The sequence below is a fragment of the Argiope bruennichi genome, chromosome X2, assembly GCF_947563725.1.
Source record: "Argiope bruennichi chromosome X2, qqArgBrue1.1, whole genome shotgun sequence".
Classification (NCBI taxonomy): domain Eukaryota; kingdom Metazoa; phylum Arthropoda; class Arachnida; order Araneae; family Araneidae; genus Argiope; species Argiope bruennichi.
In genome coordinates, this window is record NC_079163.1 from 121,729,415 (window position 1) to 121,744,565 (window position 15,151).

Sequence of the window (15,151 nt, forward strand, 5' to 3'; positions counted from 1 at the left end):
TATATCAGGTTGTCATTTTCTGAACGAATTACAGACTCATGAAACTTTCCTTCCAGGTCATAGCATTTTTACGACCTTTATACTTCTGAGACAGAACTAGGACGTTTTACAACAAATAAAAAAATTAAATCTGATTTCACCAAATATAGACCGAGTAAATGATTTTGAAGAATTTTAAGTACGTCCCGGTCGAGCATCATCCTATCCCTTATGTTATGAGAATCAGAAAAGGTAATACCGGATCAGATATTATCCTCGTCATCTGGTTATGATTCTAAATTGTGTCAAATAGCTCTCATATAACATCGAAACTAGACGTTTATTTAACTGAATTGTACATAATTCAATGCAGAATTTAAAGATTTATGTTTACATTTATTATTGAATGTTGTGAAATATTTTTTAATCTATTACGTATTTGCTGAAACCATATAAAATGTTTTTTCATATTGACATATGGTTCTTCTGCGTTCGAATCCAAAAATTTAATATCATAAATAGTTTTGACCTCCATGCCTATTGAGCGATTATGTAGCAAAATTTTCGGAAGAAGAGAACATTGGACTTGTTACGTCTATCCACTTTCACCATGAAAAGTAAAACGTGATTAATCGTTTTTTATTTTGTGGTTGCTTGCGTGAATTGAACATATTCTCTTAAACATGTGGAGAATATCAAGGTCTATGGTCCGATTTGATAGTCTTTAAAATTTCTTATTTCGATTAAAGAGTCTGGATATCAAACTTCTCCAAGATTAATTTTTAGTGCCACGCTAGATATTTGATATTTCTATAACAAATATTGAACTAATCAATTTCGATTATTTGGATGAAACCGAGGTAAGTTAATTTACATGTTCTTATTTCATGCGACCATTTGTTAAAAAAATATGCAATTCTAATCTAGTTTTATGAAAAATGAAGGATTTAAATTTCTCTAATTTTTTGTCTAGAATTGTCGGTATAATCGCTCCTTTCACCAAAATTAAATCCAGTATAGTATCTCAAGTAAATATATGTAAAGTTATGAAATTTAGAAATATTTTTGATAGCAAGCATATGGTACAGTTGAAATTTTGTTCCATCGGAAATGAATGCGGATTACTAAAGGAGGAAGATGTAATTTTCTGACAAATTTTTATGCTATTATATTTCTTTGTACGTATTTGAATAACTCTGAATAAGATTTGGTGAATAATATGAAGGTGAATAAGATTTGTTTATCTAGCTATAAAACTGAAAACTATAATATCGCTAGTAGATTTTTTTTTGTTTAATCCGCCTATGTAATTAAATGGGTAATGTGTCGTTTCTTGCATCGATAAAAGAAGCTTCCAGAATGCAATGAGTCATCGAATTGGAAGAAAAAAGAATTGACTTGGAATTAAATCGGATTTGGGAAACTGACTGCTCTTAAAAACGAAATGATTCTTTAACTATTTACTTAGATTTTAATGCAAGTTTTCTCGAATACAGACAAGATGGCGATTTTTTTTTAAACCGAGTTTTTGAATTCAAGCTTTGTATACAACGCATTCTTAGACAGCATTGGACATTCTTAGGTTGTCTTGGAAACTTAAAGTGCTGATTCTATTAGTAGATAGGATTTGAAGGGATTAATCTTCGAGAGATTTAGACTTTTGTTTGCAGTAAGAGGACAAAATATTTTTTAGAAAGAAAAAAAATATTACTATAATTCAGAAGAGGTACTTGAAATGGTCTTGGCTAACCTGTGTTATTTGTAACAGTTTTAGATTTAAAAATTAAGAATAAGTTCTTAGAAGTAAGCTTTTAGGCTTATTCTTAAGAATATTCACTACATTTTTTTTTCCTTTCAGATCTAGAATTTGGCATAGAAATAAGTACCGAATCGCGAGATGCGTACACCTTTGAAATGACAGCACGGCTTGAATTTCGTTAATTATTGGCTAAGTTTTTGGGTGGTTGGCTGCAAAGAAGGAAGTGGAATCTGCAATATGCCGTGCTCGTATCGGAAATGGCCCCGGAAGCGTTCTTTATAGTTCTTTCCTTTGACGCATTGGAGTACACGAAGTAAGATCGCATAATTTTGAAATCCTTCAATCCTAGAACTTCTGGAGAATATTTAGGCGATATTTGTTATTCAGAATACCAATTCTAATGCATTAACTTTCGAATAGTCTATAGTATTTTAAATGTTAACCTTCGGCTATCTCAGTTTAAAAACATTAGTGACAGATCAAATCCTTTAGCAGATTGACTTTATATCCTTCAATTCATTCAAGCGAATCTGGAAGCATTAAGTCAAACAAAACGCGCTGAATGAATGAGAATTTCGCAGCCGAATTTGATATGAAAAAATGTAAACCTAATTATATTTTTGTTAAATGAAATCTGGAACTGGCTCTAAACGCCAAATTTCTTGTTCTGCATTACTTTATTCCAATCTATCAAAACGAGGAGCAAAAAAAAAAAATTTCTATGATAAATGTGCATACTATTATGAATGTGATAATGTTTACCCTGAATAAAATGTATATTTATTTCACGAACGAAAACCGAAATTGTTTCGGGAAACATAAATGTTTTTTGTCTATTTGAGGCTTAATGTTCCCTTACAAATCATTTTAAAAGTGAATATGGTATACTAACAGAACGAAGCGTATTGGATTAGACTGTTTTTCCATTCCGTTGTTCGAAATAGTATTTCAGAAACATGAAAAAGGGTGGGGTTTGCAGGTGTGATGCTTCGATACGTTTTGGAATGAAATGTGTAAAATACATTTGGTAGAAAATAGATTGCGATTTAAAATGTCAAAGACGAATTATTCGAGTAAGGAAAATGCAATATGAATATCAAGTCACTGCAGCACTCTCAGCGGCTGTAAACTTAAGTGCAAATGATTAGTTAAGATATTCGTTAATGTTTTCGAGCTCTTTTAGGGATGGGTGAAACAAGATTCGCAAAGGAAATTCAGAAATTTTCTATAGAACTTCGTGGCGTATGTTGCGAAGTGAATAAATGCAATCAATTAGTGATTTTTAATCTTGTTTCTTCAACAAAAATAGTTCCAAATTATCAAACTTTTTTCAAACTCGCGTCACAAGAAAACGTTTGATCGATAAAGAGAATCTGAAATAGATGTTACGAAAAAGATTCGTCATTCTTAACGTCAACTATTACAATAAAGTAAAATTCAAAGTGCTTAATGTTTGTATAATACCAATCGATTATTCATAAGAATAGTCAGCTAAAGTTTTCCAAGACTAAAATCTCGGGGTATTAAACTAATTTAAACATGCATTCGAATTTTGTGTTCTACAATTAAATTTTTTCTGCGGAAGGTAATTATAATCATCTGTCATGTAATGGGAACCTAAAATTTTGAAAGTAGATAATGTCGGAATTCTAAATCGCATTTGGCGACATCAATGCCAATGTTGCAGATATTCAACTTTCGGCCTATAGGTAGCTAATTAGGATTTCCGTACTCAAAATTACATTAAACCTAAAAAAAATTATGAAAAATCCAAAGTATTAATGAGCTTTTAATAATCTTTATTTCCTATTTTTTTTCAGATGATTGGCATTTAAGTGAATAACGCTTTGTGTACTTATTTAGCATTTCATCTAGAAAGCTCGTATTGTTAAATACTTATAGCAATATTTTTAAGGAAGACAATCGAGTTACAGAAAATATTTTATAGCTGTATGTATGACGCGGATCTTTTATTGCAAACAATTTCAAGAAATAATATGGTACTCTAAAAGAGAGGCTTGTTGATTTAGATTGTTTTAGCAGCTGGAAACAGTATTTCAGAATTATGAAAATGGGTCTACAAGAGTGATGCTTTAGGTACATTTAGGGAAATATGCAATATATTGCAAAAAAATACTTAACTCAAGGAGTTAAAGCTAAATTGATATGAAAATCGAGTTACTGTTGCACTTTTGGCAGCTGTGAGCTAAAGCGTAAATATTAATTGAAAGATGTACATAAATATTTTCGGGTAATCCTTTGTCGAAGTGGGATTAACTAAGGGAAATTAAAAAGTGATAATTTCAATCAAATAGTGTTTGATCGTAGTTCTTTTAACATAAAAAATAATTCTAAAACTTCAAAACTTTGCCCATAGACGTGTCAGGGGAAAGATTGAAGCTGAATTCCATCTTTTCCTCGTGACACCTGTTGGGAGAATTAAATTGCTAGTATTAAAATTATTCGTAGGGATAAATGACCAACATTTAAATAGTTTGATCTCTTGGTTCAATTCATATATCAAAACTAATTATTTTAAAAGAATATCTTTTGTAAATGGTCTTGTAAAATTTTCTAATACTAAAATCTCATATAAAAATTGGGTTTAAAAAGTATCGCATTTTCAGCAACCATTTATTAATCAATCCGTTCAACTATAGTTTAAATGTGCCATCAGGAAACGCTTTTAAGCTTTTGGTCCTTATGGTATAGAAGCTTACTTAGGATTCCAAATTGCTGTCACTGACAAATGTTTTCAAGATATTTCTTGTTACAAATATTCAATATTTAGTGAAGTGCCTTTTGTTTATCTCGAAATTGTATTAAATCTGAAAATTATGGAATATCCAAAGCCGCGTATTTTATGCTTTTTTAAATTGTCTCAATAAAATGGGAGTTAAACGCTAAGTGAACAGCGTTTTGTTGATTTATTCAGTATTTTGTACAGATTGTGTAGTTCAGAGACTTCTATAATTATATTAATCGGAAGTTGTTCATCCAGAAAATATTGAATCGGGAAAAGAAACAAGTTTAATTCGATCATTAATTATACCTTGTAACACCCGAGACCAAATTTTTAAAGTAATGTAACAATATTTGGAAGTTATTGAATTGTGGGATGGGACAAGTTACAAATATGAGGAAACTCTTGATTTGTCATACTTGGTAAAATGGAAGAATTTGAAAGTGCGCAAACAAATGAAGTTGAATTATTTTGAAATATAAAAAGGCCGAAATTCTGGGTAGTGTCGTTGAGTGATTTGTGCTTGAAAAACAGTAGGTAGTGACAGTAGTAATGTGCGCGTAAGTGAGCGGCGAAGCGTGGCATTGGGAAATGGGAGTTAAGTGTGGTGGGAAACTATTGAGGTGGGATAGACGCAATAGAAAACTGTGTGTAAAGGTGGTGGCGGTGAGTACAGGTAGTGTTAAATGCTGTGAAGGCAATGGTGGGAGTCGGTGGCAATGGGAAAGTTTTGTGCTGAAGTCATGGCTGTGATCAATGTGGAAGTGTTGCTTGTGTGGTGGGTCGTGGCAGTTGAACAGGAGTGAGTGCGGAGGTCCGTGGCAATAGGGCAATGTGTGTGAATTAAGTGAAGGTGAGTGATGGGTCTTTTAAACGGGAAATGCGTGTGGAGTGTAGGTGAGTGTGTGGGGTGGGCCTTAAAAGCGGGAAATGCGTGTGGAGTGTAGGTGAGTGTGTGTGTGTGGAGGGTTTTGGAAGCGGGAAATGCGTGTGGAGTGTAGGTGAGTGTGTGTGGAAGGTCTTGGAAGCGGGAAATGCGTGTGGAGTGTAGGTGGAAGGTCTTGGAAGCGGGAAATGCGTGTGGAGTGTAGGTGGAAGGTCTTGGAAGCGGGAAATGCGTGTGGAGTGTAGGTGGAAGGTCTTGGAAGCGGGAAATGCGTGTGGAGTGTAGGTGGAAGGTCTTGGAAGCGGGAAATGCGTGTGGAGTGTAGGTGGAAGGTCTTGGAAGCGGGAAATGCGTGTGGAGTGTGTGTGGAAGGTCTTGGAAGCGGGAAATGCGTGTGGAGTGTGTGTGGAAGGTCTTGGAAGCGGGAAATGCGTGTGGAGTGTGTGTGGAAGGTCTTGGAAGCGGGAAATGCGTGTGGAGTGTGTGTGGAAGGTCTTGGAAGCGGGAAATGCGTGTGGAGTGTGTGTGGAAGGTCTTGGAAGCGGGAAATGCGTGTGGAGTGTGTGTGGAAGGTCTTGGAAGCGGGAAATGCGTGTGGAGTGTGTGTGGAAGGTCTTGGAAGCGGGAAATGCGTGTGGAGTGTGTGTGGAAGGTCTTGGAAGCGGGAAATGCGTGTGGAGTGTGTGTGGAAGGTCTTGGAAGCGGGAAATGCGTGTGGAGTGTGTGTGGAAGGTCTTGGAAGCGGGAAATGCGTGTGGAGTGTGTGTGGAAGGTCTTGGAAGCGGGAAATGTTAGGTGTTATAGGTAGGATCACTATTTGTTGAATGAAAAGGGAGAATGAGTCTAGGGGAGTTGAAAGTAGTCGATAATTTCTTTTTGTTCATTGTTTGCAAAAAAAAAAAAAGTTTGAATCTATAATCCGTCGAAAGATTGAAGATTATATCTGAGTATTTGTAGCAATTAAATGCGATATTCCTTTATTTTGAACGTTTTTGGATATATTTCTTTGGTGGGAGGTTTTACTTGCAAGTTTGTTTATAATTCCCCATTTCACTTATCTTTGACATTTTACAAAATTTCGGAAAGTATTTCTCATTAGACTTCAATCTAGGGTTCCCATATTTTCTCGACAGTTTCTACAAGGTCTTATTATGGATGTAAATTTTCCTACGGTAAAAAGGAATTATTTCCAAATCGGTTTCATAGTATTTCCGAAATACCGAAAATGCTTTCCATTTCCACTAAATTTAAAAAAAACTCGGATATAAATATTTTTAAATACCACTATAGTTTTAAATAATATGTGAAATAATTCTTTATTTCAGATGTATAAGGCGAGATTGAATTACTTTAAGTAAATTATCATTCAGTGCTGAAAGTGTCACTTATTTATGTTCCAATATCGCTATACGTTTTGAGGTAAGATTAAGTACTGATAAAAACAATTAAATGTTTAAAAAATATTACGTAATCAAGTATACACAAAGATGTCGGAATTCTATACATTAGATCAAAAACTTTTAATGCACTCTTTGGTTTATTTTAAAGTCTGTTGGTGCTAAAAAGGTATAGGAAATTGCAACTTCAGTTTCAATTACGGATTTCGTTTACAAGCAGAACTCCGAAATTAGGATTAGGATACTCTAGCACATTTTATAGGTGCGACATGGGCATGTCATATGACTGTTTAGCTCCTTTAATTTTAGTCAAATTTCATATTAATAGATTTATTCGTGAATAACATTGTGTTGCGAAGAAATCAGTAGATGTAAAGCAGAATACGTTTACCAACGCGAATTCCACGATATTCGTGGCGATGCAATGTAACGTGATAAAATTGTTTTATAAACCATATAATCAATTCCAACCATATCCATTAATTTCATTTCACTTTAAACTAATGGTGAATTCTTCATTTAGTATTTATCATTCGACTTTTATCTTTGCTCATAAACGTCTTAATTATTAAAAAGTATTAAACAATATGAGCTTTCTGGATGAAATGCTCAATAAATCCAGAAAGCGCTTTCATTCTGAGTGTTAATCAAAAAATGAAAAATATATAATACTTGTTAGAAAAACCCATGGTTTTGAATATTTCCCAATCTCTACACTTTCATGCAATTTTGAGAGCAATGAAGATCACAATTAAGACACTTGCCGGTATTCATTCGTCTGCCATGTAATTTAAAGTTGTGCATTGATGACTTCAACTGCGATTTGGAATTTCGGCATGCCGTCCTTTCAAAATTGTTTTCAATTATAAAATGAGTAATGAAAATATAATTAGCTACAACTGACGAAATTCAACGGTAATAGAAAGACTTGATACTATCCATAGTATTCAAATATTCAGCACTTTGAATTTTACTTGATTCAAATAGTTGACTTTAGAAAATGTAAAACTGTCTTTTTCAAGATCTTTATCAATTTTTTTATCAATCGGAAGTTGCCTTTCTCGTGACAAGACTTCGAGCAAATATTTGATACTGTGGAACTATTTTTATTGAAATCCAATATGAAAATCACTACTTAATCTATCGCCTCATAAGGCGCATCACAAAGCTTTATAGCAACATTCGAAATTTTCTTTGCGAAACCAAATTGAGCATGCAATAAAAAAACACGAAAATTTAACGAATGTCTTAACTAATCATTTACACTTTAGTCCGCAGCTGTCGAGAGTACCACATGATATTCGTATTGAATTTTCCGTCACTCGAATAATTAGATTGGAACTGAAGGTATTAAAAACAATTTCCCACGAAATATATTTTATTAAATATTTCTTTCCAAGATGTATTGAAGCATTGCACTTGCAGACTCCTCCCTTTTTTATATTTATGAAATACTATTTCGAATAATGGATAGCAAAAACCTGTATCAAATACCCATTGTTCTGTTAGCATACCATATTAATTTTAAAATAGTTTATAATGGAACATTAAGCATCGAATTTAAAAAACCATATTTTCTGAAACAAATTTGGGTTTCCTTTCGTAAAATGAATATATATAAAGTTCAACTAACTGAAATAACAAGTGGCAGTTATCTCCCTCTTTTTTGCATACATTAACGATATAATTCATTTCATTTTATGTTAATTTCATCTTTATCTTGGATAATGGTATGATTTTTGTTCTTTTGACCGAATAGGAATGAAATTTTGAGTCGGAGCAATAAATGAATGTTCATACCGCATGCCAACTTTCAATAAATATAATGTTTAGTTCAAATCTTGACGTATCTAAAATTTGAATTCAAAATTGGCATACCGAAATTCATTCGTTTTGTTTGACACAATAAGAATCATTAAATTGCATTCTTAATTTTCAAATCATTGATTATATTTTTCAAATGATTATTTTCCAGATCTTAATATTCTAACATGCCGAGGAATTCTCTCTAAGGAACACTCTTTAATTTAATATTTGCCTATATGTTGAATTTCTAAGAAATGAAACGGTTAGCGCTTCAATCGTTTTGAATTGTTTAAATGTTTTCAGAATGCATTAAAATCAGTTGGTATTCTGAACTAATATGAAGGAAATTTTCATGATGTAAATTGTGCCAGGGATTCGCAAATGGCAAGATCTTACTTGATGTAAGCCAATGTAGGATATTCGGAGCCACTACTAATAAATAAGCAGAAGATATGCATCAAGAATTTGTGTCAAACACCCGAGAAGGAATATCGATTTTTATTGTAAGTATCTTTGAAGCTAAATGCACTGTTTATAAGTCTTTAGTTTTGCAATTGCATTTCGGATCAAATAATGACTTTAGACGAAACTGCTTGTACATGTTGCATTTTATTTTATGGGGAAAAAATGGACGTTCCGAATGGGCAGATAAAACCTGTCTTGTTTATAAAATGGAGTCACGTCTAGTTCGAAGAAATTTTCGTGTATGAATGCGTTTTCTTAAATGAACATGAGCGCGAAATATCTTAGTTATATTGAGCATTTTATTGAAGATGTGTTTTATCTTTGTAATTATGACCATTTAATGAATGATTTATAAACTTGCTTCCAGTTTGAAATTGGCAAGATTTTCTCAACCAAATCCTACAGAAGTGAAGACTTCATAAAAGTATTTGGACTTATTCATTTATCTCCAAGCTACAGAAGAATTGTAAAAGTGATTGTGCTCTATTCATATGTCACTCGGTATTTTTATTTTAGAAAGGCTCGTACAAGGGTCTTACTCCAGAATGAAAAACGCGTTAGGAACGGAACTGCATTGATGTCTGTAAAGAACCAAACACAATGCTAATTTTCGTATACAAATTGTGAGTGAAGGAGAGTAGTTATTAAAACTGAGTATTGCTGAGTCGAACAATAGAATAAAAGGTAAAGCTTGCAATTTAAAAAATAAACAAGACTAATGTAAATGACTTTGGTTTATCGCAATACGCAAACGACAATAACACGTATTGCTGGGGGTTTTATACACGTATGTTCATTATCATAATGCGTGTTGACAATCGTCTTGAAAGTAGAGAATCGGATGGATTAATTTGCTTAGTGGCCTAGGCTTAATCCCATAGAAATATTGATGTACTTGGCAGGCGCATACCTGAGCAAAAATTGTCACCACTTTGCAAAACTAAACTTTTCGTGCTTAAACGTAAATAGTAGAATTGCATTTCTTCTCGGTAATTTGACTTGGAATATAAGATGTTGGGATTATATATGAAAAATGGAGACATAATCTACTGAGCTTTCATAAAGTCGTAATTTGATATTTCTCCAGGAGGATAATCTATGGAACGAAATCAGATAATGTTTACCTTGTATATGGTTGTATATTTGATATTGTTCACATTATATTATCATATTAGATTTGCCCGTATTTATTATTGTAAAGTGCTTAAATTTATTTTTTCTTGCAGATTGTACCTTAATACATGGAAACCAGCTATAAAGAAGCAATGGAAACGAATTTATTTCGAACAGAATGATAAAATATAACAGGGCCTTCCGGCGTCCCCAGCGTTTACAACAGCGAGTTATCCAACAGTTGAACAGAAATCTTATTTACATTAATAATTTATTTGAAAGATTTAAGATCTAAGTAACAAACTTAAGGAAGTCCTCGAAGAAATGGCATACTCAAAAATGATTATAGTAAGAGCTAAAATTTAAATAATTGAATTAAATGTTATATTTGAAAATGTTTAGCGTTTCCCTTGTGAACTTTTATTCATCTGGACACTTGCTAAGAATTTTTTTTCTCCCAGTAGAAACAAGTTCTCGAATCCACAATCATCTTGCTTGATAAACTGCTTGATGTTGATAATCGCCATGGCGGAATTGCTTGCAATATTCCACTCTTTCAGAAATCAAGATTATTGTACTCACTTTCTAGATTCTGCCAGAAATTATTTTATTGAAATGCTGCAAGAATAGAAATCTAGATACATCGTATGAATTCTTCGTTTCCTACTTTTTAACAAAAATAAATGTTATGCCAAAGAAATCGTGGGCACGGTAAGTTGCGAAATCTTTAATTAGTTTTCAAAATAGCCTCCTGAAAAATGCTTGAGTATTTAACGTAAAAGGACTTTCAATGATTTTCATTTTTAGGGCAATTGTATTGATTGTATTCTGAACTATCAAAAGCTTTGAGTATATTTATTTAAAACATTTAATTCGACATTATTTTAATCTGTGCTATTTAAATCGGTGGACTATTTTTTTAAAAACTTTCTGATTGAAAGACGCTTTTTTAATTCTTTAAGTATGGGTGTACGAATAACTTTTTTCAGCTGAATTCATTAATTGCTAATAGTATACATTAAGCCGTTTTAATAAATTCTTATGCTTAGAGAATAACTGGATTAATGACCGATTTTCAGAAATTCAAATTTTAATCGCTTCTATTTGTTTTTGCAGGTTTTGCCCTATGATGAGCGATAAACAGGGAATGACCGAGATAGATGCGTAGAACTTGACTTGGGAAAATTCTTGAGCCTCTTTGATCTTATCAGAATTACGGACATAAAAACCCAAATCGCAGCTGAAGAATATCAAGCAGCTGGAGTTGCAGTTGGTGTGAGTGGAATTTTTCTGTTCAGCTGGATGCGATATCGTATCTGTGGAACTGAGTACAGATTTATCTTCACTAAAACCTGAATAGAAATGTCTCCAATATTGTCAACTGTTACTTTCTTAATTGGATTTTCTCAAGAAATTAATATATCCTTGTGAAGATTGCTCTTCTCCATTTTTGGAATCACGTATGTTGAATAATTTATGTTTTGTTATGTTGAAAATTCTATTCTCTACAAAAATCTTTAAATTCATCGGTTCTTTCCCTATGCTTTGCAGTTTGTACAATTTAAGGCATAAAATAATTCGATATTCTTAAGCTAGAATATTGTGATTATCTATTCTTCAAAATATCTCATCAGCTATTTGTCTCAAAACTAAACCAAAATTTTTTGACTAAAGTGATTTTTGCTGTAATTAATAGTGAAATGCATATCATTTGGACCTTACTGTAGTTTTGGGAAAATCTGGTTCAGTATTGAAATATATTAAACGCTACTGCCCAATAGCATTTACTTTAAAATTATATTAATTCTTGTCTAACTTTTGCAATTTTCCTATTAAGAGGACGCCTTGAATAATATATATAATTTTAGACGAAAATAGATAAATAGAAAATCAAATAATACGCGATAGATGAAAATATTTAGAACGTATTCTTTACATAAAAGGAACAAATTCCTTTTTAATAAAAAAAGGTTTAAATTTTTTCTTGTAGAAAATGTAATCTATTTAAGAATCGGGTAAATGCAACTTCAGAAATTTTATTCAACAGATTAAAAATGTATTTAAGAACATTCAAATACCATTGTTCATGAAGTTAAAATCTTTTACTAAATAACAGGAATTGCAAATAAAACTATATGCATGTAACGATGATTTGCCATTTAAGAGAATACTTTTATTTTCGCTTGAACTTTATGATCGCCATATTTTGTGAATTTTATATATTTACGGAATTGCTCATGTTTCTTTCGAATTACTGTTTTCGTTTATTCGTTTGAATGTATTTGAGTAACGAAATGTGTTTCCTTATGACCTAAAAAATTGAAAAGTTTTCTGTTCTTATACTTTTAGTGTAAATATACATTTTTGAACTTTTTAGAAATTTTTTGAATGAATTCTGTTAATTTAAACCAGGTTCCACAAATAAAAATTCATCTCATTCAAGAATCTTGATTCAGATTTAAAAGTAAAACCCTGTGTAACCTGTTTATGAATTTGAGAAAAAATTACTTCCAGCTTTTAATTTATATTTCAGTACTAAATTTGAAGATTGAAAAGTAGAAAATAATAATGCGAAACCTACTTTTTTAAGAAACTATATTAACGGTACTTATAAAACATTTTCAGTAAACTGCTTCTGTACATATGGACATAATGCTCCTAGTACATATTTTGCAAAACTCAAATTTCAATCCATGTCTGCATATTCTATTTTTTATCAAAGTTCATTTTCTGTGGAGTGCTACAGACTTCTATTCTTAATGTAGCTGATTGTTATTGAATGAACAAATAATTGAAAATATTTCTTTTGAAAATACATTCATATTTGTGGCAAATATCAAGCTTTGAAAAATGTTAGTGAGCTTTAAACATAACTGGGTATTAATTACATATTGTTTTATATGAAATACATTGAAAATTTTGAATTGTGTATCATTGTACTAAATATAAATGTGTTGGTAATTTTAATGTGTTTTTATTTTCAAATATAAAGATGCGTTTGTACATTTAGTTACGTTTATCTAATTGGTAATTTAAAGATCTTATATTATTGAAACTAGATACTATATATTTTTGAAATTTAAATATGGTCTGATGCAATATAACATATTTCGCCCAGTTACTAAACCTAGTTTTACTTTTCACTAATTTAAATTCTTGTCTTAATGCTTTTTTATTTTAATTTTAATCAAAATATTTTTAGAACTAAAAAAATATTTTAATATCAATTAAGACTTAATATATCTATTTATTAAAATGTATTTTTAAGCAAATATTTTAAACTTAACGGATTAAGGAATCGTTTTACTGTTACTCCTGATTGTCTCGGCCGGCCAGGCAATCAGGAGTCCATTAAATTCGGGAAACATGATTTGATCACCATGCCTGATCACCATAGTGATTGACATGTTTCATACGAAAATGACTTTTTCAAAATTAATAAAAAAAAATAAGTTGAGGATAGCTCTTTCGAATAAACTTTCATCACTAAAAATAACGAACACGTGTAATGAACTGTAAAGAGTATATGCGCAGACTAATTTTTAACTTAAAGCATTTCTCTGTAGATGTTAAAAAAAATCTTCCGAATATTCGACTTCTATCAAGCTATTTGGTACCTTACTCTTTCTAAAAATAATTAAAGCTAATCTTCATTTATTTTCACTTTAGCTGCTTCTGCAAATCAATTGATTTTCTCCTACTCCAAATTGTTAAAACCCTATAAATGTGAAATAAATTATAAAAACAACTTTGTAACAAGAATTGCATCACAACTCTACCTATTATGAAATATTTCTAAAAATATTTTTAGAAAAAGGTTATTTCATTTTAAGAAAACAGCAAGTCAATAGATTAAATCGATTCTTTTAAATAAGTCTTAAGTTTTTTAAATTTCAATACGATTTTATAGAAGCTTTGTTATATTTTGAGGTCAAAGCTATAGTTAATATGGAATCGGAAATTTCAAAGTTTTTGTATATTTTGTTTATTTCTTAACCTGAAGTAATATGTAGAATCTTAATTTATATTGTGAACAGTCAATTTATGATATGCATTAAAATGGTTTGTCAAATTTGTATCCAAATATAAATTCTGTGTGCAGATTTTATAATTTTTGTATAACTTGTAAATAAAGTTCCTTGATGCGGTTTTTCCTGAATTTTATTTTTAATGTTTAATCGAGTATATTTGTTTAATTTAGTGTGTTGGATGTCTTTGTGGTTCAGTGTTTAATATATATAAAACCTTCAATCGTGCATTATACCTTAAATTGGAATTGAAAAATGAGCTTCTTAGTTTCTCAAATCGAGCAGTTAATTAGAAATAAAGGTTCGTTGTTTTGGAACAGTAAATTAGTATTGCATTGCTAAGAAAAATGTATTATTGAAAATCGATCATGCACCAGAGTGCAAAAAGAAACATAAATCAGCGAAAGAAAAGCTTAATAATCATGAAATTGTATTCCATTACTGTTACAATGAAGTAATTGCACTCAATTTTTCTAATTCTTAATTGTATAGTTAAGAAAAGTATAGTTTTGTATAAAATGTTCCTTTAAACTAAAGTAATTTTTAACCTGATTAATAATCTACTTGTATAGCTTTGCTGATGATTAAGAATTGTAGATAAAATTTCCGCTCAACGCCATACCAGGAGTTTTAGAAATCGGTTGAAAAGTTTTACATGGTGACAAACATGATAGCTTAATGCGCATACAAATTATTGTATATAAAAACTTTTTAGGTAGATAACGTAAATTTAGAATTTTTTTGTAAAGAGAATTTCAGCTATATATTAGCAGCATTAACATCAGCTCTGGAGGACTCTTGACTTTTTAAGAGGACTTCTGATGGTGAATGACTTTCCTTTTTTGAAATGCATTTCATTGAACTTAATTGTCACAAGATTCAGAGTGCTTCATATTTTGCATCAATTTAAATGTGTTAACTGAATCCGGTGCAATCTCTAGAAAACATGTTAAATATGGGACATTTTCATATCGG

At 31.3% G+C, this 15,151-nt stretch overlaps 1 long non-coding RNA gene across 2 annotated transcripts; it reads left to right on the forward strand.

Annotated features, from left to right (window-relative positions):
* The first annotated feature begins 649 nt into the window (after positions 1–649).
* Positions 650–11,582, forward strand: LOC129960903 (uncharacterized). Of its 2 annotated transcripts, none has more exons than XR_008783716.1 (4): positions 650–839; positions 10,262–10,496; positions 10,610–10,859; positions 11,265–11,582. It is a non-coding gene; the product is annotated as an uncharacterized LOC129960903 (long non-coding RNA). The 2 variants fall into 2 exon arrangements; XR_008783717.1 differs by lacking the exon at positions 650–839 and adding an exon at positions 8,947–9,073.
* Positions 11,583–15,151: the final 3,569 nt, after the last annotated feature.